This window comes from Herpailurus yagouaroundi, unplaced genomic scaffold (genome assembly GCF_014898765.1).
Source record: "Herpailurus yagouaroundi ecotype Mexico unplaced genomic scaffold, PumYag 187, whole genome shotgun sequence".
In the NCBI taxonomy this organism is placed as follows: domain Eukaryota; kingdom Metazoa; phylum Chordata; class Mammalia; order Carnivora; family Felidae; genus Herpailurus; species Herpailurus yagouaroundi.
In genome coordinates this window covers 8,852,145-8,879,563 of record NW_024412418.1, presented here as the reverse complement: position 1 = coordinate 8,879,563, position 27,419 = coordinate 8,852,145, and the positions used below count along the sequence as shown (strand labels likewise).

At 53.1% G+C, this 27,419-nt stretch overlaps 1 protein-coding gene and 1 long non-coding RNA gene across 4 annotated transcripts in view; one reads left to right on the top strand and one right to left on the bottom strand.

The window, feature by feature from the left end:
• Positions 1–27,419, top strand: part of TSPAN18 (tetraspanin 18) — a 186,260-nt gene that overhangs the window by 66,653 nt on the left and 92,188 nt on the right. The gene's annotated exons all lie outside the window — the stretch shown is intronic.
• LOC121043509 (uncharacterized) lies at positions 19,034–19,776 on the bottom strand. Its single transcript, XR_005796873.1, has 2 exons — positions 19,430–19,776; positions 19,034–19,217 (listed from the first exon to the last, which is right to left on the bottom strand). It is a non-coding gene; the product is annotated as an uncharacterized LOC121043509 (long non-coding RNA).

The window sequence follows — 27,419 nt, the reverse complement described above, 5'->3', positions numbered from 1 at the left end:
ACCCCAGAGACGGTGGCAGTGGAATCCAAGGAGGAATAGCCCAGCCAAGAACAGGGACCGTTGGCTTAGCCAACCCACAGGACGCCGAGCTCTGGGTTCTTGTTTTCTGTCCCCACGGTGCGAAAATAGAAGAATTCATCCGTGATGGTAGAGTAGCCCCCAGGCGTAGGGGTGGGGGCACAGGACCCTGACATCCATTTCCCACGAATCAGCCAAAAAAAAAAAAAACGTAAAAGCTGAAAACCAGTCTCTTACGCCGTGCCTTCTCGCTGCACAAAACACACACCTCTGGTCGGTTGCCAGTGAGCTCCGGAGCATGAGCATAAATAATTAAAATGAAATTACAGCTGTCAAAGCAAATTAGCAAAAACAAGGAGCCTCCGTTCTCTCCTCCTCCTTGCCATCCTGTGAGTTCTCAGTTGGCTGTCCCGTAAGAGCTGACGACGGCCAAGGGTGGCCCGGACACTGAGACAAGCGAGGGAGACGTGGTGCGATGCGGAAGAGGCAAGGGAGGGGCGCCTGAGGGGGTCGGAGGACACACAGGACTTACAGGTGCACGTGCAGCCACGGCTCCCTCCTGGGGTCTGCGTGGGCGGTGCCAGTAACAGGCTGTGGCTACAAGCTACAAATCCACCTGTGGCAGTCCAGGGGCAGGGGCTCCGCTCAGTCCCAGATCTCTCCAGACCACAGCAAGCCCCTGGAGCAAGTCTGCAGGGGGCTCAGGGCATGGAGGTGGCCCCATGCGGCCCCACCAAGAAAACAGGTGCATCCCACAGCCGCACATCCTAAGGCCCCAAGCCACCCGGGAACTAATCCGACTCCAGGAAGTGCAACGGGTTCTTCCAGGGGGTCTGGTAAGAGTCTGCCTTTCTCCCTGCTCCTAGAGCAAGAAATGGGGGCTCGGGCCCCAGGGACTAAGACAGCCAGAAGTGACAGGAGGAAGGAGGTGGCATTTGCTCAGTGTGAACTTTCCGGAGGTTTGGTATATGTCGGATCTGCACCCCCGTGTGCCACAGGCGGCCACCGCCGTGAGTCGCGTGGGTGAGTGCCATAGCCGCCTACCTGGCGTCCCGCTGCTGCCCCTGCCCTCCTGTTTGGCAGAGGGAATGAATGAGTGGAGGCAGGACTATCATTATGCCCACGTTACGGAGGGGGAAGTCGAGGCTTAGAGAAATCACCGGGCTCCCATTTCTGGGGCGGGCAGTGGGACGTTGGATTTGAACTCAGGCGGAATGGCTTCAGGGCAGGCACCGTAAACATCATCTAATGCCAACTTCAGGCCCAGGGGTCTGGGAGTGGCATCTGCTGGGTGATGTCAAGCCCTTCGCCCTGCAGTGGGCCAGCGAGGAAGGAGTGGTCCCATGGCCCTGCAGTGGGCCAGCAAGGAAGGAGTGGTCCCAGCACAGAAGCAGCTGCTGTGAGGACGGAGACGGGCCCAAGGAGCCTAGGGAGGCCAGTGTGGCTGGAGCAGAGTGAGCAGGGGGGACGTGATGCCGGTGGGGTGGCAGGAGCCTGCCCATGGTGAGGAGTTCAGATCTGACTTTAAGAGTGGTGGCCCTGGGGGTGACGGTCGGGGGGGAGTGTTTTTCCGGTCCGATTAGTACTAAGAACCTTGGTGATGCCACGGCCCCATGACTGTCCCCACCGCTCTCTACTGAACATTCTCCTTCATTCATCCTTCCAGAAAATATTTCTAGAACACCTACTAGGGATAGGCATCGTTCAGTAGAACAATACAGAGATGAAGCCCTGGTCCTCATGGAGCTTTTTACCGTCCAGGGTGAGGAGAGAGAAAATAAATGAGGAAACAAATGAAATACAAAACGTCTAAATGGAGGTAACGCTATGAAGGAAACAGGCAGGCAATGTGGTCGTGACTGGTTGGGATGGGAGGAGCTACTGTGGGAAGGGTGATCAGGGAAGGCCTCACTGAAGAGGTGGACAGTTAAGCAGATTCCTGATATGTGTGGGAAGACCCAGGGGAAGAGTATTTCAGGCAGAGGGACCAGCAAGTGCAAAGGCCCTGGGGTGAGATCTGAAAGGGAAGCTGCATGGCTGGAGGATAGCGAGGAGCAGAGTGACTGGTGTGCAAGCCCGTGAAGGAGGGAGGCTTTAGAAGATGGAGCAAGGAGTTTGGCTCAGGTTTAAGTGTGAGAGGAAGCCGTCAGATAGTGTTAAGCAGGGGAGTGGCACGCCTGGTTATATTTAGCCCCACGGAGAAGAGACTCTGGTAGGGCAAGAGTAGAAGCGAGGAGATCCTTGAGGATGCCACTGCAGCATCCAGGAAAGAGATGATGGGGGCTGGGACCAGTGCAGTAGTCGTTAGAAACGGTGAGCAGTAGTTGGATTGGGGGCATATCTTAGGGTAGATTTGGTAGGACTTGCTAATGGATGTGACGGACGACGGACAAGAAGGATAGTGAGTAGGAGATTCTGGATCTGAGCATCTGAAAGAAATGAACATGGGGGACGGAGTGTCCACCCCTGCAGTGCCTCCCTGATGAGACTAAGGGTTATTGAGGGCTGTTTCTGTGCCAGACTCATCACTTTATCAGCCTGTGCCTCGTTCAGGGCCTGACAGGATGAGGTTCTCAGGGAGGGTTTGTGGAGTGCAGATGTGAATGAAGGGGGGGATAGGGTTCAGGAAGGTAGGAGAGTGTAGATAACCGAATGAGTATACTCCCATGCCTAGGGTGCAGTAACACGGGCCTTCCCCTAAGTGGCTGACTCAGAACGATAACCCTTGGCCCTAAACAGCTGTGCAGCAGAATGTTTTAGGGACCAGTGTGAATTTTTCTGGAGTTTCAAGATGTACACTGGGTCAAAGAAAGGCCCTGAAGAGGCCCGCACCAAGGACCCCATTTAACCTGGGTTAAGCCAGCATTTCCCAGACTTCGCTGATGACAGAGCCTTTTTTGCTGAGGTCTTTATTAACATCTGAACACAGTTCTGGAAAGGCTTTTCAGGCCTGTGCTCAGTTGCTGGCCGGCACTGAAGAGGGTCAGAGGGGCATAGTTCCCTCCCCTACTGCGCTCTTGGGAAATCACTCCAGGGCTGAGGATTACTCCGAACATGGAGCCATCATTAGCATCATAATGATGGCTATCCCTTACTCAGTCCTCCAGCTGGGTCAGCCACTATTGTAAACAGTTTCCATGCATCTTCCATTTAAAGCTCCAAACAGCCTTTTGATAGGATACTCTCATCACTGTCCTCACTTTACAGATGGGAAAGCAACACTGGAAAAGATTAGGTGGCTGGCCCACGGTCACGTGCCTGGAAAGTAGCAGAACAAGGATATAGTCTCAGGAAAGTTCCAGAACATCCCCTTCCCCAGCCTGACCACTACTGTCTCCCTCCCCCATCCATCCCAAACCCTGGCCAAGCCACACTGGGGCCCTCAATTTGGTGTCCGCCTTACCGGGCTGGAGTCTGGACTCCCTTGGGCATCCGCCCTCCGCCCTGCCCCCAGCCATCCCAGAGCTGATGCTGAGCATCTCAGAAGCTCGTGGAATTGGAGAATTTTAAACAGGAAACTGGTATAATTTTGGTCAGGAGCTCAGGCAAGAGGGAGAAGCTCTGCCAGGCCCAGCCACATCCAAAAGAAATAAAGAAGGAGGGTTTAGGGTTTCAAGTTTGTGCGTTCAAGGGATATTAAGACAAATAAAGGACTTTTATTCAGCCCTGTCTGGGCTTGGCTGCCTTCTGCTTTTCCAGTCTCTCACACCCCTGCTGACTGAATTGAGTAGGGGGCCCGTGCAGTGAAGCCCACCTCCCACCCCGGCCTTTGTGACTTGGCACGTCCTGGCCCCCCCCCCCCCCCCTCGGTCTCAGCCAGGGCCCGCCCCTCCTCACCCCTCCCCTCCCTTGGTTTTTGTTCTTGCCGAGCTCCCCAGGGCCTGGGCCACTGTGGGGGCTGGCCAGTGGGGACAGCATACAATGGAAGTCTTGTGAGACTGTAGACCCCTGCTGCCCCCTCCCCAGGGGCCCTGTGGAGCATTCCCCAGCCTTGCCCCAGACCTCTCTGAACCTTTGTCCCCTTGGGAAACCACACTAAACTTGTCTGGTGGGCAGAAGGATTTTCTCAGTCCCAAGAGCCTGTCCCGCACCCCACCCCCCTGCCCTTGCACGTCCCAAACCCATGGTCCAAACAGCACAACCACCACACGGCACCAAGCTCCGCTTTAGCAGCTTTATTGGATCAGCCAGTTCGTTCTTCCCTTAGGGGTCCCCAACCCCCACTCTGTTTCGTTTCGATCCCATAGGTCCCCTCCACGCAATGGAGAACAGCGATGGCTCCCCGGTGGGCAGGAGGCGCTGTAGTGGGGAACCCCAGAGATGACCGTTGCTACACGTGTCATCTGGAGTAGCATTGGTTGAGGGTTTATCATGTGCCAGCTACGATCTGTGTGGTCGCAACAACCCCTGCTATTATTTCCTTCCTGCAGAAGAGGAAACCGAGGCAGGGAGAATGATGAACCTTGCCCAAGGTCACAGTCAGCAAGTGGCAGGGTTAGGATGTGGACCCGGGCAGGCTGTTTTCAGAGCTGCTCTTAGCCACCCACTGCCCGTATCAGAATACTTAGCAGGTATACTAATACTCCCCACATGGTCTTTCCCCGGGGCACATGCTTTAGGATTCATGGCCCATTTTTGGATCACCATCTTCAGGATGAACATGAAGGGATTGCGACGTTGGCCCATTTTCATGGAGGAGAAACTAAGGTGCAAAGAGGTAAAAGGAGTTGCCGGGGACCCAGAGCTCATGGATCCGGCGGGTCTGGGATTGGAACCACCTCTGGCTCAGGTGAATTTCCTCTAAGCCTCCAGCTGAATACAAACGCTGTGAGAGCGAAAGCCCATCTAAGTCAAGAGACCAGGCGCGGAGGGCAGATAAGCCCTTCTGTTTGGGAGGACAGCCACCTGTCCAGGGCTTTTCCTGACCGAACTAAATCCCCTTGTATTTCTGCCGCGTTGGGAAGCTTGGCTCAAAGTGCATTTGTGCTTGATTTTCCCAAGGAACCTCTTCCCGGGCTGCCCAGCAGGATTCTCGGTGACACCTGTTTGTAGGTTTCTGGTGGGCCCGCCTGGGCCACGTATCCCGCAGGCCCCTCGTGGCCCCTCCCAGAGAGGGTGATCCCCAGGGCTGGGCGTGGGGACAGGCAGGGACTTCTCAGGCCTTGATCATAAATCAAGGCTAATTACAGAGCCCCCCCCCCCCCCCCCGCCATAGAGGCACAGTGTCTGCCCAGAAGGCTGTCTTCTGGGGGGAAAAGTAGACTTCCTGAAAGACGTCGTGGCTCTCTGCCATGCGGGCACCCGGCCTGGGACGTGGGGGCCGTGGAGTCTGTAGGAGCCCGACCACAGCCCACGGTCACAGCGCCAGGCAAGGGTGGTGCCGGGGCCAGATCTTCTAACCCCACCCCCCATCGGACACTTTTTAAACTGCACGCGCTCATTTATTCATTTTAAAATAGCATCAAAATAGGAATGGCAGATTGTTGGGGGCCCCGTGATTGGTACACGGGGGTTCATTGGGGTGTTGTATGTCTGACAGTTTCCAAATTATCAGCTGAAACGATCAACTGAATGTCACCTCCTCGGAAAGCCTTTTTCTGAACGAAAACAGCAGATTGCCATCCTTCCCTACAGCCCCCTTTTCGCTTCCTCCACAGAACTCGGGACAATTCACAGTCTTCTTACTAGTTGTCTGTTTACGTGTGTCTCCAGTGGGGTGTGAGCTCTCACGTTGGCCTTGTCGCCTTGTGTGTGTGAAGCCAGCACGGAGCCGGGCCTGCGGAAGGCATCCAGCAAATACCCGTGGAGTAAAATAGTGTACAGGCGGCATCTGGAGAAGGCACAGCGGCTTCAGGGGTGGGTGCGGGATGGCGGAGAAAACCAAGTGTCTCCATGAGTCGGGGGGCCTCAGGGTGGTGGCTGGGTGCAGAGGATGGGGGAGCTGGTTTGAGGCCCAGCTCCTGTTTCCCCGTGACCTTGGGGGAGTCTCTGACCTGCTCAAAGCCTCCATTTCTCTCCCTGTAGAGTGGTCATCGGGGCGGTTCTAGTGTTAGAATGAGGCAGTCACACAGAGGCGCCCAAGTGCCCCGACTGCCCCCTGAGTGGCCGTGGGAGTGCCATTTAACCTCCCTGGACCTTCTTGGCTGCCTTCAGGTAGCAGGGCTTTGGTGCCTTATTTACCTGAAGCAAGGAGCTGGGCCAGGCCACCTCTCGGGGTTCCAGGCTTTGGAGAATCCAGCTTTCCTCCCCACAGAAGGTTTTTACTTCTGGTGTGGCTCTGCCTGGAAAGGGCTCCCTCCCCTCTTCGTGATAAGGCTTCAGAAGTCCCTGGCCAGGAAGGGAAAGAGGTCTGTGGAGAGCCGAGCTGGGTTTGGAGCAGGTGGGACACCTCTCGAAGGTGCGTTCCAGGGGCCACCCGTGCCTGGGTTGGTGGACAAAAAAGCAGGAGGCTTCTGGATTGGAGGCCAGCTGGGCCCCTTCCTGCCACATGACCTGGGGCCAGAGCCCCCCGAACTCTTTCTAAGCAAGGCCCCGGGGCACGACGAGCCGCAGAAAGCCCCGGTCTGCTAGGCCTTCTCTGGAGGCCGCAGTACTTGCTGAGTGCGTCTGGGGCCCTTCATGGGCAATGCCTCATTTATGAGGTCATGTTCATTCGTGCCCATCCAAAGATGAGCATCTGTCTTCATTTCTATTTAGTACACGGGGAAACCAAGGCACAGAAAGATGGAGTAACTTGCCCAGATTACACAGCTAGTTAAGAGGTCAAAGCGGGATCTGAACCCAGTCCCAGCAGCCAGCTTTAGATTCAGAAGCCCTAATGGTAATTCATTCTTGGCACCCGGTAAAGTGTTAAAGAAGGGTTCCCCCGCTCCCTTCTTTTCTACTGAAATTCCTCTTTAGGTCTTGGAGCTGTCTCATTAGGAAGGGGGAAGGTCCCTCATGAGTAGAAAAGTCAAGAAAGGGAGTGTTTGGGAGCACGGGGTTGGGCAGACCCCCCTCCCAGAGAGGGAACAGCAAACACAAAGCTCTGAGTTGTGCTTAGGGACCAGGACAGCAAAGCTGGATGTGGCTGGGTGGGGACGGGGAGAACACTTAGGGGGTAAAGAACGCTGGGGTGGGGGCTGTAGGCCTTTGAAGAGTTCTGATTTTATTCTAAGTGCAATGAAAAAAAAAAAAAACGTTCAGAGGGTTTTAAGCCCGAGGAGCTCTAGGTTCTCATTTGCATTTTAAATAAGTCTCTGGCTGCTGCATGGAGAATGGATTACAGGGTGAAAGGGGGAGCCAGGAGACACAAGTCAGGACCGCTTCCCTGGAAGGACCTGTTTGGGGGTGGGCATTGGTCTCACACACACACACACACACACACACACACACACACACGTCTTGCTTCGGTCAGGGTGGACTTGATCCTGGGGCCGGGTCGAGGTGGCTGGGGGTGTCTCCAGGTTGGCAGGGGGAACCCTAGGGCATCTCGTTGGGAGGTAGGAATCCTCAGTCGGTCCATACCAGTCCCCAAAATAATGGGAAGGAAGAGGAAATGAAGGCCGGCTGTGTGCACTGAGGGCTTCACTAGGGAAATCCTTCCCCGAGTCTGCTCAAACCTGTTCATGTTTTTACTGTTGCTGTCCTATTATTTTCAGTATTATTTTAACGTGAATATAAAACACTGTTCCAAATAATGTTGTTATTTTAACATTTTGAGTTGCTATGGTAAATGGGCACTCTAGCCCCTTGATGGGAGGGGACGGTGTGGGGACAGGTTTGAGGAAAGAAACAGTAGAAGTGATTTTATTTAGCACCCACTAATGGAGTGCACCCTGTTTTCCAGGCCCTGCTAGGCATTACCAGTGGTTTGCTGGTCTCTAAGACCACACTTCTGCCCCCTAGGGATTCGGCCTAAGAAAATAAAGGGAGTGAATACAGCCTGTAGCACAAAGTAGGTATGAATGGTGTCAGAAGCAAAATCCACAAGGAGAGGCTTTTAGGGGGTAAAAGTGGGAGGGGGTGGAGAAAGGCTTTATGGAGGCAGAGTTAAAGACGGGGGGGGGGGGGGGGGGGGGGGGGGAGGGGGGAAGGGAGGCGGGGCGGGGGAAGGGGGAAGGGAGGCATTCCAGCTTGTGGGGCATCAACTGCCCTGGACGTCGGACAGCATGAGGTGTATATTTTCAGCAAAGAAGGAAGGATCCCCTTTGGTGGTAACCCTGGGAGTATGCAGAGCAGCAGTGAAATATTAAATTGGAAAGATGGATTGGGGCCAGACGTCCTTGAATGCCGAACTCGGATTTAATTGTTCAGCCTTAGGGAGGCTTTGACGGCTTTGAATCAGGTGGTCAGCGGTTAGGGGATTTTGCTATGATAGGGTGTAGAGGATGGACTGAAGGTTGTGAGAGACTGGAACAACTTGGCTACTGCAGCAGTCCAAGCAATAGAGGGTGCAGGCCTCAAGTGAGTCAGGGACACAGAGGTGGAGACCAGGGGCAGATATAGGAGGCAATGGGAAGATTCTGTAAGCCTTTGGAGTGAATTGGATGGCGCGAGGGCAGAAATGGCGATGCCTCTGAGTCTTGGAGCTGAGGTACCTAGGGCATTGTTGGGGCTGCTGAGAAAACTGATGGGAATTCAGAGGTTGGGGAAACAGCTAGCTAGAGGGGCCAGAGAAATGATGAACTCAGCTTTGGAAACAGAAGTTAGGATTCCTCCTCCGTCACCCTTCCTCCATCAGAATTCCTTTCCGACAGTATTCTCTCATCACTTAGATGGAAGTTTGACCTGCATTAATTAAGCCTTGAAAATAAGAATGAAATGTTGCCACCCCAGAGCCTGCTGTGCGGTCTTTATCAGATTACATTGTTGTTCATCTTCATGTGCCTCCTTGCCTCTTTCTGCTGCTAGATGTTAGCTTCACTTAGGGCCTCCAGGCAGGGGCCACATCGGTTCTTTTTTTTTTTTTTTCTTTTCTTTTTTTAATTCCTTTGGACCCAGAATACATCATAGTACCTGGCAATAGAAGAGCTCAACATGTATCTGTGGTTGGAAGGGAGGGAGGGAGGGAAGGAGGGAGGAAAGGAAGGCTTGCTCCAGTTCGGCGCTGAGCCTGGCCCTTCGCAGCCCCTGAACCGGCATTTGTGGGCCCGTGCGCAGCGGGTGAGTATCTTTCACAATCTGAACTTCCAGAACTCCCCTCCGGTAGCTCCTAGGCTTGCCGCGCTGTGTTTATCTTCACGCTTTGGATCGCAATTTTTCTTTTCAAGTCCTAAGGCGTTTAAAAGCCCCAGCCTAAAACAATAAGCGGACTGCATTTCTGAGGAAGGGGGTGAGCGGTGGGGGCAGGAGGGAGGGATGAGAACCTTGGCACTCCCCTCCCCCGATGATTTCTGGGACGGAGGTTAGAGCTAGCAGGGTGTTTAAGTGAGGTGGGCAACAAAGCCCAGCCTTCGGGCTATGGAGAAATAATAGACCTTCTCCCGGCGGGCTGGGTTAGCAGCAAAGCTGTGCTGCCCTGGGGGGTGTGCATCCGGAGCACCCATCTGGCGTCTTGGTAGGGAGAACGGGTCCCCTGGATCACAGGCTGAGGCAGCCCGGCGTGGTCCATCCCAAAGAAATCAGGCTTTTCTTAAAGGTTGGGTCTGATCGGTGCCTGGGTGGGGCGCCTTGGCAGGGTAGGAAGCCAGCTGTAAATGGGAGCCGCGGATGTGTGCATCTGTCTGGAAAGCCAGTGAGAACCTACCGAGAAACTTGCCTAATGGCAGGTGGCCTCTCTGGCTACTTTATACAGCTCTGTGCGAGGCACAAGTTAAAAAAAAAGGGAGAGTCGCTTCCACCGAGGCAAATAAGGTCTCAGGGATTTTCCCAGTGTTGAATCGGGGATGGTTTAGGGGAGGGATCTGGATGCCTCCCTGGTGTTCTGGCTGCTGTTTCTGAGAAGCTACTGGTCCCCCTAAGATAAGATCAAACCCCCCCACTCCCCCCCCCACACCCCCCCCCCCCCCCCCCCCCCCCCCCCAGTCTGGAGATTAACTCCCTGTGGGACCTCAGCTCAGTGGCTTGGCCTCTCTGGACCTTGAGACTTGCCTTCTGTCTTAGTTTCCTAGGCCGCTGTAACAAATTACCCACAAACTGAGCGCCTTGGAACACCAGAAATGTGATCTGTTACACTTCTGGAGGCCAGAAGTCTGAAATCAAAGTGCCAGCAGGGCCATGCCCCCTCTAGGCTCTAGGGGAGACCCCTCCCTACCTCTTCCTGCTCCTGGCAGTTGCTGGTCATTCGGGGACCCCCCCCTGCCCCACACACCGCCCTCCTGAGACCACCTTCCTTCTGTGTCTATTTTCCTGTGTGTTCTCTCCTCTTATATGGATACAATCCTTGGATGTAGGGTCCTCCCTAAGCCAGTATGACCTCATCCTACTAAACTATATCTACAAAGACCCTTTTTCCAAATAGGGCCACGGTCTGAGGTTCCAATGAAGATCCTGAATTTTGAGGGGACAGTATTCAACCCAGTACACCTTCCTTCTTTAAAGCATTGTTGCACTTTATGAAGTTCGACTTAGGTCGTTCATAAACAATTATTGAGTGCCTGTTGGATGTAGAGTGCTTATCTTATTTCAAGGAAAGTAGGACACCGTGTCGGATTTGCCTGCCTCGTTCATAACAGGCTCACGTCAGCTAAACCTGCACTAGGCCTGTTCCGGAGTCGGGGGTGGGTTTCCAAGAATCCAGAGCTTTTCCAAGACATGTAGCTGCTTAACCACACCTGGGATGCTCGCGTTAGGCAGCCTCCAACTTGCTTGGATGTCTTCAGAAACTTGTCCAAGCTATTCGTTTCATGCCACTTGTCCCACTGTAAAAATCCGTCTAACTTGTGTTGGGGCTGGAAGCACACTTTCTGGTTCCACAAAGTCTCCATCCAACACGTCTTGGAACATTGGCCACATCATCCAAGAAGTCTTTGGCAGATCTAAATCAAACATAACTTCGAGGGGCCGGTTCCTTCCACACTTCCAGAGTGAGAGGAAGTGCATCCGTGACTGGCGACATGTGACAAGCCAGATGATTTTGGGTGGAACTCATGTGAACTAGAATGCTTTTTATTTGAATGGCTTTATAGCAATTAAATGAGTATGTGATAACATATATTTAACACCTCAACCCCGTGATCTCCTAGTTAGTATTACTTAAGACAAAGTTAGGTTTAAAAAATGAGTTGGTAGGGCAGCTGGGTGGCTCAGTCGGTTGAGCGTCTGACTCTTGACTTTGGCTCAGGTCGTGATCCCAGGGTCACATGGGATGAAACCCCATGTTGGGCTCCATGCCGAGAGTGGAGCCTGTTTAAGATTCTTTCTCTCTCTCTTTCTCTCAAAAAAAAAAAAAAAAAAAAAAGTTTTAAAAAATTGGTTCAAGGGGCGCCTGGGTGGCTCAGTCGGTTGGGCGACCGACTTCAGCTCAGGTCATGATCTCACAGTCCATGAGTTCAAGCCCCGCATCGGGCTCTGTGCTGACAGCTCGGAGCCTGGAGCCTGTTTCAGATTCTGTGTCTCCCTCTCTCTCTGACCCTCCCCCGTTCATGCTCTGTCTCTCTATGTCTCAAAAATAAATAAACGTCAAATAAAAAAAAATTAAAAAAAAAATTGGTTCAAGTCATTTGAAAGAATAGGACTCAGTAACAAATCGTACAGGTGCGATATAGATTAAGGAGAAATGAGCACTGGTCGTGTGCAAGGAGATATTTCAGATATTGTGAGTATCATGAGGGCACCATTGGGATGGCTCCTGTTCGCGGAACACGGGTTGAGTGGATGAGAGTGTTTGCATCTCGGCTACACCACCTACTGGCCGGGTGGTCCCAGGGAAGTCACTCAGTGCCTTGGAGCATCCGTTTCCCCGCCTGTAAATTGAGGGTGCTGGGACCCCTGGGGCACAGAGGGGAGCACCCCGTGGAGTGTAGAGCTGTGTGTGCCAAGGGAGGGCTGATGTGGGCTGGATGCGGCTATCGAATCTGAGGTGCCTCCAGTGGGATCCAGATTGGAAGACCCAGACTCCAGTTGCTCAAGAAGTGGGGGCAATGTGGGGCTGTCTGGTTTCCAGAGCCGTGAGCTGGAGGTGTCCCCTAGATGCTTCACCCTGGGGTCTGGTCCTGGGAGGCAGCCTCCTGCAGGTCCGAAGCTGGAATGGGGCCAAGAGTAGACCTGTTTTGTAGGTTTCATTTTAGCAGTTCAGGAAACTTTGTTGGGATTTTTGGTTTTTAAGCTCCCACTACGTGCCAGGTGCTTTGCTTGAATTTTTACTGCTCCTGCAGAACACCCATGAGAAAAGCAATATTATTTCCATTGTACAGATGAGGGTACTGAGGCTCCGAGGGGTGAAGTAAATTGACCAAGGTCATACAGTGAGAAGAGGCGGAGGGAGGACTGCAAACCCCCACCGTCCTGCCTCGGCCCCCGGCTCCTCCTGCCCTAGGAGTGGGCATTCCTGAACCTGGATGCAGAGAAGAGCTGTGAAGGTGGGCAGACCCCATACAGGAGAGGAGACTGGAAATTGACCAGAAAATCCTACACCTTTTTATACATAAGGATCGCCTAGGTAACAGCATCCCAGAGGCTTACTCTTCATTTCACCTGTCTTTCTAGAAAGGGGACGCCGTGGATCATTGCCTGATCTGTGGCTTTCACATTTTTCTGCAGCATAGAAGCAGGTGAAATTGTCCAAATGCATCCTCTGGAGACCACGGGGGCTGGGGGATGCAATCTCATGGGATTAAAAAGCAATTTGAACATGAAATTACTCCCTGGGGCCTGGCAACTACACAGGGAGGGGGCTATAACATTTCTTGGAAATTGATATTCTCACTTCCCAGTGGATCTGGGTCCGTGGACAGTCTTCTGGGTTACATCTTCCTCGCCATGGTTAGTGGTAATTGTAATTGCCTTTCTTCCTACAAGACTTGTATTTCCACATGGACTTTCACTTAGAAACAGGCCTGAGTTAGTTTGGCATTCGGAGCCGTTGTGGTGTCTTTCTTGAACTTCATGCCTTAACTGCTCCCCTGGCCGACACCCTACACTGGCAAGAGACTGTGATAACAATAAGAACTGATGCTGATCACATAGCAGTTGCCATGTAGCAGGCCTTGTTCTCAGCACTTCACATGTTCATTTATGCTCAGTTATTTAATCCATAGCACAACCCTTTAAACCAGGTACAATTAGCCTCATTATACAAATAAGGAACAGAGAGGTTAGGTGACTTGCCCAAGGTCACACAGCTCAGCTATGGTACAAGCATGATTTGAACCAGGTCTGCCTTCTTCTTTTTTTGATGTTTGTTGATTTATGAGAGAGAGAGAGAGAGAGAGAGAACATGAGGGAGGAGCAGAGAGAGAGAGAGAGAATCCCCAGCAAGCTCTGCACTAATGGATGCAGGGCTCTGTCTCACAAACCGTGAGATCATGTCCTGATCGAGAGTCAGATATTCAACCCAGCCACCCAGGCGCCCCCAAGACCTACCTTCTTTTTTTTTTCTTTTTTTCAGACCTACCCTCTTAACACTATGCCATGCTGCGTTTCCCATGAGCTCCTTTGACACACACCCAGCATACCCTGAGCAGACATCTATCACGGAGTTTATAATATTGAGAATACTTACTTATTTTCTCATTTATCTTCACGGCCAGTTCTTTGAAACTGGGGGCAAAAGTCTGTTCAGTTCTGTATTCCTAGAACCCAGCATGGCAACTGGCACATGAAGAGTGTCTGATAATGGGGGCACCTGGGTGGCTCAGTGGGTTAAGCGTCCGACTTCGGCTCAGGTCACGATCTCCCGGTTCGTGGGTTCGAGCCCCGCATCGGGCTCTGGGCTGGCAGCTCGGAGCCTGGAGCCCGCTTCGGATTCTGTGTCTCCCTCGCTCTCTCTGCCCCTCCCCTGCTCACCCTCTGTCTCTCTGTCTCTCTGTCTCTCTCTCTCTCTCTCTCTCAAAAATAAATAAACATTAAAACAATTAAAAATAAAAAAGAGCGTCTGATCATTTGTTTTGGTAGCAAAAGGACTTGAATATGAAGTTTGCTCTCAAGGAAATGCAAATCAGTGGATGCCAAGAAATAAGAAAGAAGCCATTTGAGAAGCAAAAAGCCCCGGGACCGTAGATGCGGCTGGTTGGTGAGATGTGGAGCAGAATGACCCAGCTCCTTGCTCTGTGTTGAACACTGGCGTGCAGCTGAGGGGGTTCGCTTCGTGGATCTGGAGTGGGTTGGTGCCTGGGGTCGTCTCGAGATGTGGCAAGTCCAGCATCCGCCAGCTGTCCTGAACCATTGGTGACAGTATGCTTCGGGGGGAGGCAGTGTGGTACTGTGCTTAGAGCAGGCAGGGCTTGAAATCTGGCTGTGTTTTAGTCTCCTTTAAACCTCAGGCTTCTCTTCTGTAAAATGGGTTCCTTTTGAGGATTAAGTGAGATGAACAGAGAAAACTATACAGCACAGTAACTGGCCCGAGATTCCTCAATAAATGTCTACTTAGTACCATTAACATCTTCAAAATCACTGTCCTGACTAGCACCTGCTGGGCCTCACACAACCTGCCTGGGCTCAGTTCCAGAGGGGGAAACTGAGGCTGAGAGCACACAAAAGCGATAGCTTTGAGTCCCAGGATTCGAAGGGAGAGCAGACCCAGGCTCCTGAGTCGTAAATCAGTGCTTTGCTGCGTATCACGCGGCTTCCTTTTATCATCGGGAAAGCTCAGGCGTTTTCCTGAAAAGATTTAAAGTACTAAAAAAAATCTTTTAAAGGAATTTACTGAGGTGAAATTCATATAACATAAAGTGAACCATTTTACTTTATTTTTTTTAAGGTTTTTGTTTTTAAGTAATCTCTACACCCCGAGTGGCGCTCAAAATTACAACCCCGAGACCGAGAGTCACAGGCTCTGCCGACGGAGCCAGCCAGGCACCTGTAACGTGAACCATTTTCAAGTGAAGGACTTGGTGCCATCCAGTTCATTCCCGGTGTTGTGCAAGCACCCGTCTGGTTTGCAAAACGTCCATCATTCCGAAGTCAGACCTCTTGCCCAGTAAAGCAGCTTCCCTCCATCCTGCTCTCCCCCAGCTCGTCGGTCAGTCTGCCTTCTCTCTCCAGGCACTGACCTATCCGGGATATTTCACATAAATGGAATCATGCAGGGGCGCCTGGCTGGCTCAGTTGGTAGAGCGTGTGACTCTTTTTTTTTTTTTTTTTTAATTTTAATGTTTATTTATTTTTGAGAGAGAAAGAGAGATGGAGTGCCAGCAGAGGGGCGGAGAGAGAGGGAGACACAGAATCCGAAGCAGGCTCCAGGCTCCGAGCCGTCAGCCCAGAGCCCGACGCGGGGCTCGAACCCACAGACCGCGAGATCATGACCTGAGCCGAAGTCGGATGCTCAACCGACTGAGCCACCCAGGCGCCCCTAGAGCGTGTGACTCTTAATCGCGGGGTGTGAGTTCAAGCCCCACGTTTGACATGAAGCTTACTTAAAGATTTTAAAAAATTAAGACAAGAAAAGGTGGGGGCAAAAATTGGTAAATACGTGTCTCATCCCTAAAAAAAATAACAGACCTTCTGTTCTATAAACCCAGTTAAGACGCCTCCACTTGCCGGGTCAGAAGTTGCAGTTTGAGCCACACACACAAGCGAGCACGCATGTGTCTGTGTCTCCTCCCTGGGTAGCTGCTGCTTTTCCACAGGCTACTGTCCCCCCGGGAGATTGTGTCTCTGTTGATGTTTCTTGACATAATCTGATGTTTTGGTTTTGCAACTGCCTCCATTAGGCACTCAGCACCATTCAAAGGGTGTGAGAAGAGAGAAAGACACACTCTACAGTTAGCCTTGGAAATAGAATCAGAAATACAAGCACTGTTAGTCTGGGGATAAACCCCTGGAGGGCATGTTTGATGCATTTTATACATTTTGTTTAATTTTTATAAGTTTTTTTTAATGTCTCTTTATTTTTGAGGGGGGAGGGCGGAGGGGCAGAGAGAGAGGGAAACAGAGGATCCGAAGCGGGCTCTGTGCTGACAGCAGAGAGCCTGATGCGGGGCTCAAACCCACGAACCGTGAGATCATGACCTGAGCCGAAATCGGACCCTTAACTGACTGAGCCGCCTGGGCCACCCCGTATTTTGGCCACCCCGTATTTTATGCTTTTTATTTTTTTTTAATTTTTTATTATTTTTTTAACGTTTATTTATTTTTGAGACAGAGAGAGACAGAGCATGAACAGGGGAGGGGCAGAGAGAGAGGGAGACACAGAATCTGAAACAGGCTCCAGGCTCTGAGCTGTCAGCACAGAGCCCGACGCGGGGCTCGAACTCACGGACCGTGAGATCATGACCTGAGCCGAAGTCGGACGCTTAACCAACCAAGCCACCCAGGCGCCCCGATATTTTATGCTTTTTAAAAGACATTTCCTTGGGGCGCCTGGGTGGCTCAGTCGGGTAAGCGTCCAATTCTTGGTTTGGGCTCCGCTCTTGATCTCACAGTTCATGGGATCAAGCCCCATGTCTGGCTCTGTACTGACAGCCTGGAGCCTGCTTGGGATTCTCTCTCTCCCTCTCTCTCTCTGCCCCTTCCCCACTGGCTCTCTCTCAAAAATAAATCAATGGACTTAAAAAAACAAACAAACCACCTTCCCTTCAGTTCAGAGTAAAGTTGGGGATCTGCAAAGGTGTGCTGAGTGACGGGGTCACAGGACTGTGTGGGTGTGGTGACAGGCTCTTTAGTGAAGACGCTGCCGTTGGTAAAATCTGGAACCCCCAGAAGAGCATAGGAGGGTCAGCTGGCTTCCTCGGATGACAGCTGTCGCAGTGGAGCCCGTGAGTGGGCAGGCCGTCAACAGCATGTGTTGCCATCAGCCTCTTGCTCGGGGCCGCTGCTTGGGGCCGTGCTTGGAGACGAGTCCCTTGCTCTCCCATATTAATCAAAACAAACGTCGCAGGTCTCCACCAGGCAGGCCTCCAGGCTGGGACGGCTTCTATCCCCTGTGACCAGGCAGGCCTCACCAGCATGTCCTTTTGCAGATCTGCAGGCTTGCGTTCAGAGCTGGCCACTTCCTGGCCGGGTGACTTTAGACAGGTGGCTTCACCTCTCTGGGCCTCAGTGCCCCCAGGAGGTAACGGTAACCATGGAATGAGCTCCAGCTTGTAAGGGGCTCCGCCAGATGCCTGGCTTATATCGGGGGCTCAGTTCTGTGATCGCTGTTACTATGTCCTCTCCTTCCTTGCTGGGCATTTTCTGTTTCTGATGTACAGTAAAAGCCGTGGTGAAGCTAGAGGCCTCCTCCGCTCTCAGGGCAGACAGTCCAGTGGAGACGGTAAACATGCAGGTGAAATAAAAGGCATGTCACATGCTGCTGGGACACAGGGTGGGGCCGGGGGGGGGGGGGTGGACTGCCTTCACGGTGACGCCCTAATCTGGTTCCTGGAGGGTGGAGAGCAGATCTGGTGGAAAAGGTTCCCAGTGGGGGCCCAGCATGGGACGTGCTTCATAGGAGGTGAGCAGCGTGGCCTGACATGAGGTGTCCTGAAGGCAGGGGTGTGTGCGTGTGTGTGTGTGTGGGTGTGTGTGTGTGTTTAAGGTGGCATCTGAAGCCTACATACAGCCTAAGGTGAGTCATAAGTTAGGGTTGGAAGTTAGGATCTGTCTTTGGTGGGGGTAGCAGTTACTTTGGCTTTCGTCCCCCTTCAGAACTAGCCAATCCCAGGTCACGGAAGGAGCTCCCAGAAGGAAGCCCCGCGGGGCCTGCGGAGCTCGGCAGGGAGCAGGATGACTTCTCCCGCGGCCTGCCCACCAAGCCCATCCCTCGAAGGAAGGCAGGCGGCATTATCATTGGGCAGGTGCCAGGTTCATACGGTAGCCTCACCGGGCTGGAGGAGGGACTGATAGATCTGAGGGAGGGAGAGAGGTGCAGGCGGCCCCCAGCCCGGTGATCGTGCTGCTCCGGGCACCATGGGGCCTCTGGGGTTCCCAGGAGCACCAGAACCTGTCAGCACACACACAGGACACAAATGCCTTATTTTGCTCTGTGACGGAGGTAAGTCCTCTGTGTGTGGGGGTTAATCAGCGAAATGACAGCACGGCCAGGCGGCCGCCTAGCCCCCCAGCACCAGGCCTGCCCTCTCAGATACCCCACAAACCCCTCACCTCATAGCAGCTGCTGTCCCCTTACTCTCTGAGTGGCCCTGAGATTTGCAGGTTTTCTGCAGCCCCTCCAGCCCGCTCCTGGCCTCCGCAGCCTGATGCTTTCTTCTTCTGCAAGACGGGGGCTCAGTCAAGCTGTTTCCCGAGAGGCGACCCTGAGCAGAGAAAGGCCAGCTGACTGGGGGGCCTACACAAAGGAAAGAGGCTGCACTTGGGGTGGATGTGGGCACCTTGCCCGTCTTGTCTGCCCAGGACTCCCTGCGTGATCACGGGCACTCACATAAGCTCTCTGAGCCTCAGTTTCCACAGGGGAATGTGGGGATCATCACACACGCTTGCATTTGTGGGGTTGCCCCAGTGCTCGACACCCAGGGATCAGGAGCGCAGGGTGAGTAAACTGGAGACAGGTTTAGGCTTCTCACATCCCAGGCAGGCTGCCGGAGGGTTCTTGAACTTTCTACCCAGCAGGCACTGCCGGGAGAAAAGACCTCTAAGAACTAACTTTGCTTGCTGTGTGACCTTGAACAAGACACTGGGTCTTTCTGAATGAGGCTAAACGTGGGGCTTGTACAACTGCTCCCAGCACAGGCCTTAGTGCTTTTATTTTGCCCTTTTTTTTTTCTTTTTTGCAAAACGTGCGAAACCTGGCACCGAGAGGCTCAGGAAGGAGCGTGTGGGTGAGGGCACGGTGGCCCCTGACAGGCCACCACGGAAGGCCCCGCAGGGCAGAGCCGTCCGGGGTCCTCAGGATCCGTCAGCCCAGCTCCGCATACCCGGGGCGCAGGCACACCCAGACCTGGAGGAGGGTCTGAGCAGAGCAGAGGCTGAGATGGGATGGGGCCCCGGAGACAGATCCTTCAGAGATCATCAAACTTTATAAAGCAGCAAAACCACTTTTTCAAAGGAAGCCCAAAATAGGAAACAGACAAAAGCAAAAGCGAGTCCTCGGGCGGTTTAATTCTTCTTTGTGTGGTGGAAAATGCCTCATTGTTTGTGGCAATCAGCAGAGCACCAGGGTGGAGGGTCCCAGACTTCATTTCCTTTACCAATAAAAAAAATTTTTTTTAAGTCAGGACTGACATCTGCATCTGGTTGATGGCCTCTTCCTGTTGGAGAGTGAGGATGTTAAAAAAAAAAAAAAAAAAAAAAGAAAGAAAAGAAAAGACAGCAACCATCTCCCATCCCATTATTTCATAGGATAAAGATTTGCCCCTTTCTCGGGCGGGACAGGACAGGAGGGACAGAGCTTTACCAGGAGGACACCCGGCTTCACGAAAACTCCGTTCCCTCGTCTTGAGTGTGCTCATTTGCCGATTTGAAACCCACAGCGGGAAAGGAGCAGGTGGGAGCCCCTTCCAGAGGGTTTCCAGTCACAGGGGTGGAAAAGCATTGATTTCTTCCAACGCCTCCTTTTACAAGTGTGGAAACTGAGGCCCTGAAGACAAGACAGCTCATTCATTGAATGATACTTCTTATGTGTCTGTTCCCCATGCCATTCACCAGGCCTGGGTTAGCACTGCAGCCTCCGAGAGAAGTTCCGCCTACGAGGACCAGATCCCACAGGGAGTCGTGGGTAGTATCATTTGTTCGTTCATTCGTTCGTTCGTTCGTTCGTTCATTCATTCACTCGTCAGAGCGACTACCGTGCACCCGCCAACTGGCGATATAGACTATGAAGAGGGCTTGCAAGGTACCGCCCGATGGAGTTTAAAGTCTGATGGGCAGAAACAAAAGAGGAAAATTAAAGGAAGCGACTAAGCAGGAAGATTTCAGGAAGTGAAAGTGATACAAGGGTAATGAAACAAGATAACAGGAGGTAATGGGGGTGGTCAGGTGCATCTCTGATGAGGTGATGGTTGTGTGAAGGCCTGAACCATGACAAGAACCTGGCCGTGCAGAGAGCTGGCAGAAGAACATTCCAGACAGGAAATCAGGTCTGGGGTGGAACAGGGCCTGGTCGTGGGGGAGCAGTCACTCGTGCGGAGGTTCGGTGAGTAGGGAGTGAAGGGGAGAGAGGAGGTGAGAGCAGGCGCAGAGACTTCCTCTGCGGACCCTGAGGGGAGGAGGCCCAGGGCCAGAAGTGCTCAGCGGGCCTCACACTGGGGTCTGCCTGAGGTTGGGCCAGTGTGGAAATGGAAACCCACCTGGACCCTGGCCTGTGATGTCACAGCGGGGGGTTTCCAGGTGCCCGGCTAGGACGCCCCTTCTACCCTGACACACGAACTGGGTGCACAGACCAGGGTGAACCAAGGCCCGGGAGCATGCCTTCTGTCAGCTCGGTGTCCTTCTCAACCCACCTCAGGTCTGAAAACAGGTGAATCCCATCCCCATTTCCAGAAGGTGACAGTGAATGAAGAGATGGAAAACCCAAAGGCATAATTCCCCAGCAGCACTGCCGCCTCACCCCTCCCCAGGGGCTGCTGGGCTGGAGGGAGCACCCTCAGAACTAGGGTGTGGGGTCCAGAGGCCTGCCCAGCTGAGGCATCACCTCTGCTGTCATTGGTGTGCCTGTGTGTGTGTGAGTGAAAGGGGGTCTGGTCTGTTGAGGATTGATGGGAGTCCCTCCACAAATATTTACCGAGCACCTCCTCGATGCTGGAGATCGTTCGAGGCCTGAGGGTGCTGGGGTGATGATAAATACATACCTTAGATGAACACAGCTCATGGGAGGTGTGCTGAGGAAAATAGAGATTGATGACAGAGCAGCATGGTGGAGGGAGGGGTGTGCAGCCGCTTCAGACCGAGTCATCAGGGAGGACTTCTCCTTGAGGAGGCACAGTTGAGAGTGGAGCGTGAGAGCCGCCAGCCATGGATCAGGAGGAGGGGGAGTGCGCCAGGCAGATGGGCCAGGAGAGACACCCAGGTGGGAATGGGATGGCCTGTCCCAGGACCATCAAGGAGACCGGCGGCTGCAGCAGAGAAAAAAGGGCTGGACTAGAGCAGGAATGGCAAATAGGATTCCCTGTTAGTGCCGACTCCAACCCGTGATCGCACCTGCTAATGCACTGGGCTCACAGCCTCCCTTCTGGGTTGATCAGCAAAGAGTGCTGTAATTGATTAGTGATGTCTGCCGTGGGTGAGACTAAGAAGGGTTTCGTGCATGCCCTGCATTTCCCAGACCGAAATTGGCAAGAGACCATGCTGGGTATGTTTGGGCTTGTACCTGTCTTCGGCGCTTGTGTATCTTATCCTCTAGCCATCAGAGTTGAGGGCGGTGTGTGCCCCCTGGCACAGCCCAACACCAGAGAATAATAGTAGGTGACGTGTTCCACCACCTTGAAGTTTATGCCAGGCCCTGGTGCTCATAACCCATGAAGCCTTCATAGCAACTCTGGGGATGGATCTTAAGTCCTTTCTCTTGATTTTGAGGCCCAAAGAACTCATTCACGGTCCTGCAGCCAGCAAGAGGCAGGGCCAGGACTGGAACCCATCTGACTGCCAACCCCCCCGTTCTTTCTGTGGCAACAGCTGCCTTCTCAGAGAGGGTGAGGGCCCCGCACACATTCGGAGACTCAGCCCTGACAGAGAATCACTTGGGGAACGAGTCGATGAGAAATCGATGCTGACTGCCTGCTTCTCCTGTCCCTTCCTGCTCTCCCTGAGCCTGCTGTCTCCAGTGAATTCTGCCTCCAAGTCAAAGTGAGCGTAGATTTACTGGAAGGATCTGGCTCTCAGGCTGCCTTGCTGTCTGGGCCAGCCAGAGCCTGGCAGCCTTCCCTTTCCACAGCTGTCCTCTTCTCCGTCTTCTCCCATTTCTCCTCGGTTCTGTCCCTGCCCGGGAAGCACGAGAGTGCCCGGGCTCTGGTGTGGGTGACGTTTGGGGCAGGGATGCTGGTGCCAGAGCTGTGGTTAGCAGTCCCGGGCACAGTCTGAGGGGTTACTTTCAGGAAGGTCCCTCTGAGGGAGGTGTGAGGCCAGACGGGCAGGTGTCGGGGCCTGCGTGGCAACACTCGGGGCACCTGGTGAACCTCACTGTCTCAGCATACTGGAGAGGCAGCCAAGGGCACGCCCAAGCTCTGCTGTCTCCCAGCAGTGTGAGCTTGAGCAAGTCCCGTCACCTCTGTCCCTCTCGTAGTAAAATGGGATTTGTATCACTTATCACCAAAATAGTGCCACAGAACAAAAGACCCCGAGCTCCGTGGCCTAAAGCAATGCTTATTCACGTGTTCTAGAGCCGTGGGTCAACTGCACCTTGGCTGGGCTGGCCCGGTCTCCAGGCTCCGGGCTCCGGGCTCCGGCTGCAGGTTGAGTCTGAATCTACTCCATACGTGTCTCTCTTCCTCTTTGGAACAGCAGCTGCTGGGGCCTGTGGTCTCCTCGCCGTGTGGCTATTCTGGGGCCCAGGCTAAAGGGTCAGCGGCTACTGACACACGTCCTCACGGCAGTTGAACAGGGCGTTTAAGAGGGCCCTCCCAACCACACAGGGACAGTCCTGCCTCTGTTCTGACATCCCATTGGCCAAAGCGGGTCACCCTGTCAGACCTAAAGTCAGGGGCAGGCAGTCACTGCCTGCGGATGTGGATGAATAATTCTAACAGGGGAGGGAAGACTCGGGCAGTCTAAGGCTACCGCTGAGGTTTGGAAGGACTCCCACACCAACCACAGCGCGGCACTCTGTGCTAGAGGCCATGCAAGGTGCTTCAGGCGCGGCCCCTGTGGGGCGGCCGTTCCCTGCCCCCATCTACTTCACAGTTGGGCAATGAGGTGCGGGCGCTCTAGTCTACCCAGGCCACCGGCCCTGTGTCCGAACCCTTAGCCGCCACGGTCCCGGCACTTGCCCGGTGCGGCTTCCTTACGTCCAGCCCGACAACGGTGCCCCGGGGTGCCAGCAGTCACTCCTGCTATGTAGTTGGAAAGTCTGAGGCCAGAGAGGGACGTCCCATGGCTGAGATCACCCATCCGGGCAGCTGGAGAGTCTGGCTGCAGGCGTCTGCTTGTTTCCATGCTGAGTGCCCGTAGTCGCTCTCTTCAGCCTCCAACATCTATTAGGCTAGGAGAGCAGAGAGCACTAGTCTGCAAGTCAGGATATCCAAATTTTGCCTCTGGCTAGGTGTGTGATGTGGGCAATGTCTGTTGTTTCACTTGGCTGCTACGGGACTGATGGTGAATGACAGGAAAGCCCGTTTCCCTCCGAGAGCCTGGCCCGTGCCGCCCTGCCCGTGCAGGAGACGCTATTTCTATACATCCTCCAGGACGAGGCCCTCCTGGGCCCTGACCCTGACCTTCCTCCAGCCCCGGCCCTGAGGCCAGGGAGAGCCTGGGGCCTGAGGGCCGGAGGATTTCCTGACTCAGCCCCACCAGCTGGCCACGGAGCATTCAGTGGGGCCCACACCCCAGCCCGGGTTCTCTGTTTCCGGCAGATCAGGGCGGGCATGGAGGTTGGCACTGATTTTGTTGAAAGGTGACTGGCCCCACGTTCCGTGTTTATCTCCGTCCTCGCTCCCTGCTTCTCTCCTCTGAGAAGCAACAGAGGAAGGAGGACCCTGCTCCTGAAGGCAAAAAAGATAAATCCTTGATCCGGGCCTCCCTTTCCCCACCCGTATGATATTAAGCCAGACCAAGCTAAGGGGCTTGAGGGAGCTTTGGCGGGGGCAGAACTGGAGAATCCACACTCCGCCTCCACCCTCCCTCCTTCGCTGATCCCGAGGGGCTGGGGAACACGGCAGCCAATGTCCGCCTCTCATCCTTGCAGGGGAAGGGAGGAGGAAATTAACTGTTCTTTATTGACTTTCTTTCACGTGCCAGGTACTATGTAACAGTAGTTATTTTATATATCTATGTACTGTGTCCTTATTTGGCCTATAAGATCACTAGAAGAGCCCTGGCTAGGGCTCGGGCCCTAGGCCTGAGTCCTGGCCCTGCCGCTAAAAGCACGCTGCCCGCCTACCCTGAGCCTCAAGTCTCCCCATATGCCAAGTAGCCCAGTTGATCTCTTACACCACTCGTGACCCTGATAGTCCACAGTTGGGCCTGACAGTTAAGGAAACACTGCAGGCCTTCCTTTGCCTGTCTGAACAGGAAGAATCATCATCTCAGACCCAAGGTTTATGGATTGTTCAGAACACTCACTGGTATCCAAGCCACCGATGCTTCTGGCTTCTAGGTGTGAATCTGGTTCTGAGAATGGAGTCCACTTGTCCTGAACCCTCATCCTTCAGTGTCGCCTTAAGACAGACTCTTCTCTTGAGTGGTTTGGGCCGATCTTTCCAGAAGCAGGGGCTGGACAAGATTACCCTTCAGGCTCCTGTTCTCTGCTTCTGGGTAGGAATTTGCACCCCATCAAGCGTCTTAGGGCTCATTAGAGACCTGGGAGGAGCTGGTAACTATAAGGAGTGAGGTTAGGGTATCTGGACTTCCGGGAGTGGGGGTGGGGCTGCAGAGACCTGCTACATTTCATGTCCCCCCACAGGGGCTCAGGGAACTGGCTGCGTGTGTGTGTGTGTATGTGTGTGTGTGTATGTGTGTGTGTGTGTGGGGTGTGTGTGTGTGTGTGTGTGTGTGTGTGTGTGTGTGTAGGGTTCTTTAAAACCGTTAATTGTCAGGGTAAAAATATTTTCACACATTTTCTCTCCAGGAGAACGTTATTACTGAGCATACTGACAGCCTCATTGAAGTCAAATGGCCGCAGTCAACATGGAAATCCTAATTAATAGACGTTCATGCTGCTCTTGGGTATGGCAGCGGAAGTAATTATCATGATTTAATTGACTTTTCTCCCCTCTGTTATGCACTCTGCCTTTTCCATTTTCTTGAGCTGGGAAGGTTTTTTTTTTTTGCTGTTGTTGTTTTTAACCTTCTATCTCCCCCCACCCCCTTTATACACACTGTCTCTCACACCACTGTTCTATTTGTCAAATCCTGTCACAGTAAATATTGTGACAGCACAGATCTCTGTATTACAGAAAAGTCCAGAGCCTGAGCCAATGGCTTACTTATTATGGGCGTATGGGCTTTGTAAAGGCACACTCAGACCCAGCAAAGGTGTCTGGAAGGAGAAGGCAAATCGATTTGCTCAGAGGTTCTGGTTTCAGCAAGTTCCTTGGGACTGCGTGGGACAAAGGGCCACCTGGGCTTGCTGTCGGGAGACAGTCAGGGCTACAGGAACTCCAAGGGGCAAAAATGGGGTATCTCTGAGCTCCTACAGCCGGAAGAGCATCCGTGGAATTTTCTGTCTGGTCAGGACCCCTCCAGGTGGCTCATTGCTCTCTCTGCTTTGACTGGCATGGTCTGCTAATTCATTGCCCATAACCATCAGGTGAGGGGACCCCGGAGTCCTCATGGGTTTCAGTTCAGCTCCACACGCCAGCCCCCCGCACCTCCCCCCGCAAGCCTGAATGCCCTCCACGCCAGGCCATGCCTTACCCTCCAGAGGTCAAGCGTCGGGCCGGCTGCCCTGGGTGCAGGTGTCCTTTCTGGTCCAGTCAGCTGTGGCGAACGGGCAAGGTCATGTGTCCGATGTCCGCTCCACAGGAGCTATGGACAGATGCACCTGTGGGAGGGGCCGCAGCCCCCTGGAGAGCTACATGCTTGGTTTGAATCCTGGTTCGGCCACTCACTTGCTGGGCATCTTTGGGCAAAGTACTTACACTTTCTGTGCCTTGGTATCCTCATCTATAAGGTGATAACAAGATCAACGACATCAGCCTTGTGACGCACTCAGTAACGTGGTAACTTGGTGGTAGGGTCAAGTGAAGGGGTGAGGCCGCTCCCAATGTATGGTAAGCAAGTGAGAATAAGAATATCCTAGGGTTACAGACAGTGAGGACTGCAGTGAGCCCAAGCGCTCATCTAGGTTAGCCCTCTAATTGTACACCCAGAGAGGGGCTGTAACTTTTGAAGGTCGAATAACTTTGACTAAGATGATGTTGGACTATTCGGCATGGAGCTAAAATTAAGACCAAGATATTTCCTTAGGTCTCATTGGGGATTATTAAGATCACTTGACTTTTAATTAGAACATTACAGATAATACAATAAGGTGGAAGGGAAAATGAACCTAGGGTGTTTTCTTTCTTTTCTCTGTCCCCATATGGAAATTCTGAGTTAGGCACATATTAAGGCTTTAACCTTTTGAAGCACATTATCTTCACTGATCGTCTTTTTCAGATGATTCCTGCGTATTGGGTCAGTGGGCCGGCATCACCACTCAGCTGTGTTGTTTTGGACCCTTAGCTTCTCTGAGCCTTGGTTTCGTCATCCAAAAAATGGGATATACTACCCTACTGGACTGAGTGCTTCTCAAGGGCAGGAATGGTTTCTTCAGGTGTCTGCAGAAATTTCTAGAAATGAGGTGACTAATGATCCCCTTGAGGTAGTAGTGAGGGTCAGAATAAGTCAGGTGGGTATAGACGGGCTGTCCGGATGGCTGTGCTCCTGAAAGGTGAGACCATTTGCTACAGGAACCAAGGTTCTGAGAAATCAAGAGACTCCAGTCTGCAACTGTAATAGAGAAATGGAGTTCAGAAGTGAGTGGAAGATGTGGAAATGGTGACAAGCAGAGGAGATGACCTTTGTTTTTTTTAGAGAAGTCTGGTTGTGAAAGGCAGGGAAGACACAAAGTCACAGCTGTGCGTTGCAGGGGGTATCGAGTGCTGGGGATACCAGGGAACTTTGGCATGTTGATGAGACAGGGCCAGGTAGAAGAGGTACTCGGTAAATGCCTTCCGGATGAAATGAACTTCTGTCTGAGCTCTGGGGGTTGCCAGAGTCTTCCCCAGCATTCTCAATGACAGTCGTGGATGAGACGGTTGGTAATAACTGAGAGCCCGAGACTAGTGTATTAGCTGGGGTATTGCCGGGTGTCACAGGAGGTAAACCACGAATTTCTTCAGCTTAACCCAGTGCACATTTATTTGTCACCCAGCAACTTTTCAGTGAAAGTGGAGGGCAGTTTCCACACAGTGTTTAGGGCCCCTACTTCTTTCCATCTTCAACATGTGTCTTCCAAGATCACCAGGGAAGGAAGAAGAGAAGCATGAGACGGCTCATCTGCTTCCTCCTCAAGTAACTCCCACTCTTACTGGTGAGGAGTCCCATGGCACATAGGGCAAAGCAGTATGGGAAATGTAGTTCTTGGCTGGCCAGCCCCTTCCTAGCCGCAGCCCTTCACTCTGGAAGGGGAGCAGGAGTGTGTGAGGGACAGCTACCTTCTCGGCCCTGGAAATGTAACCGCTTTCAGCTGTCTGAGGAGTACCTCCCAGCAGCCTGAGGAGACACAGCCCAACTGGGAAAATGTCAGGCCC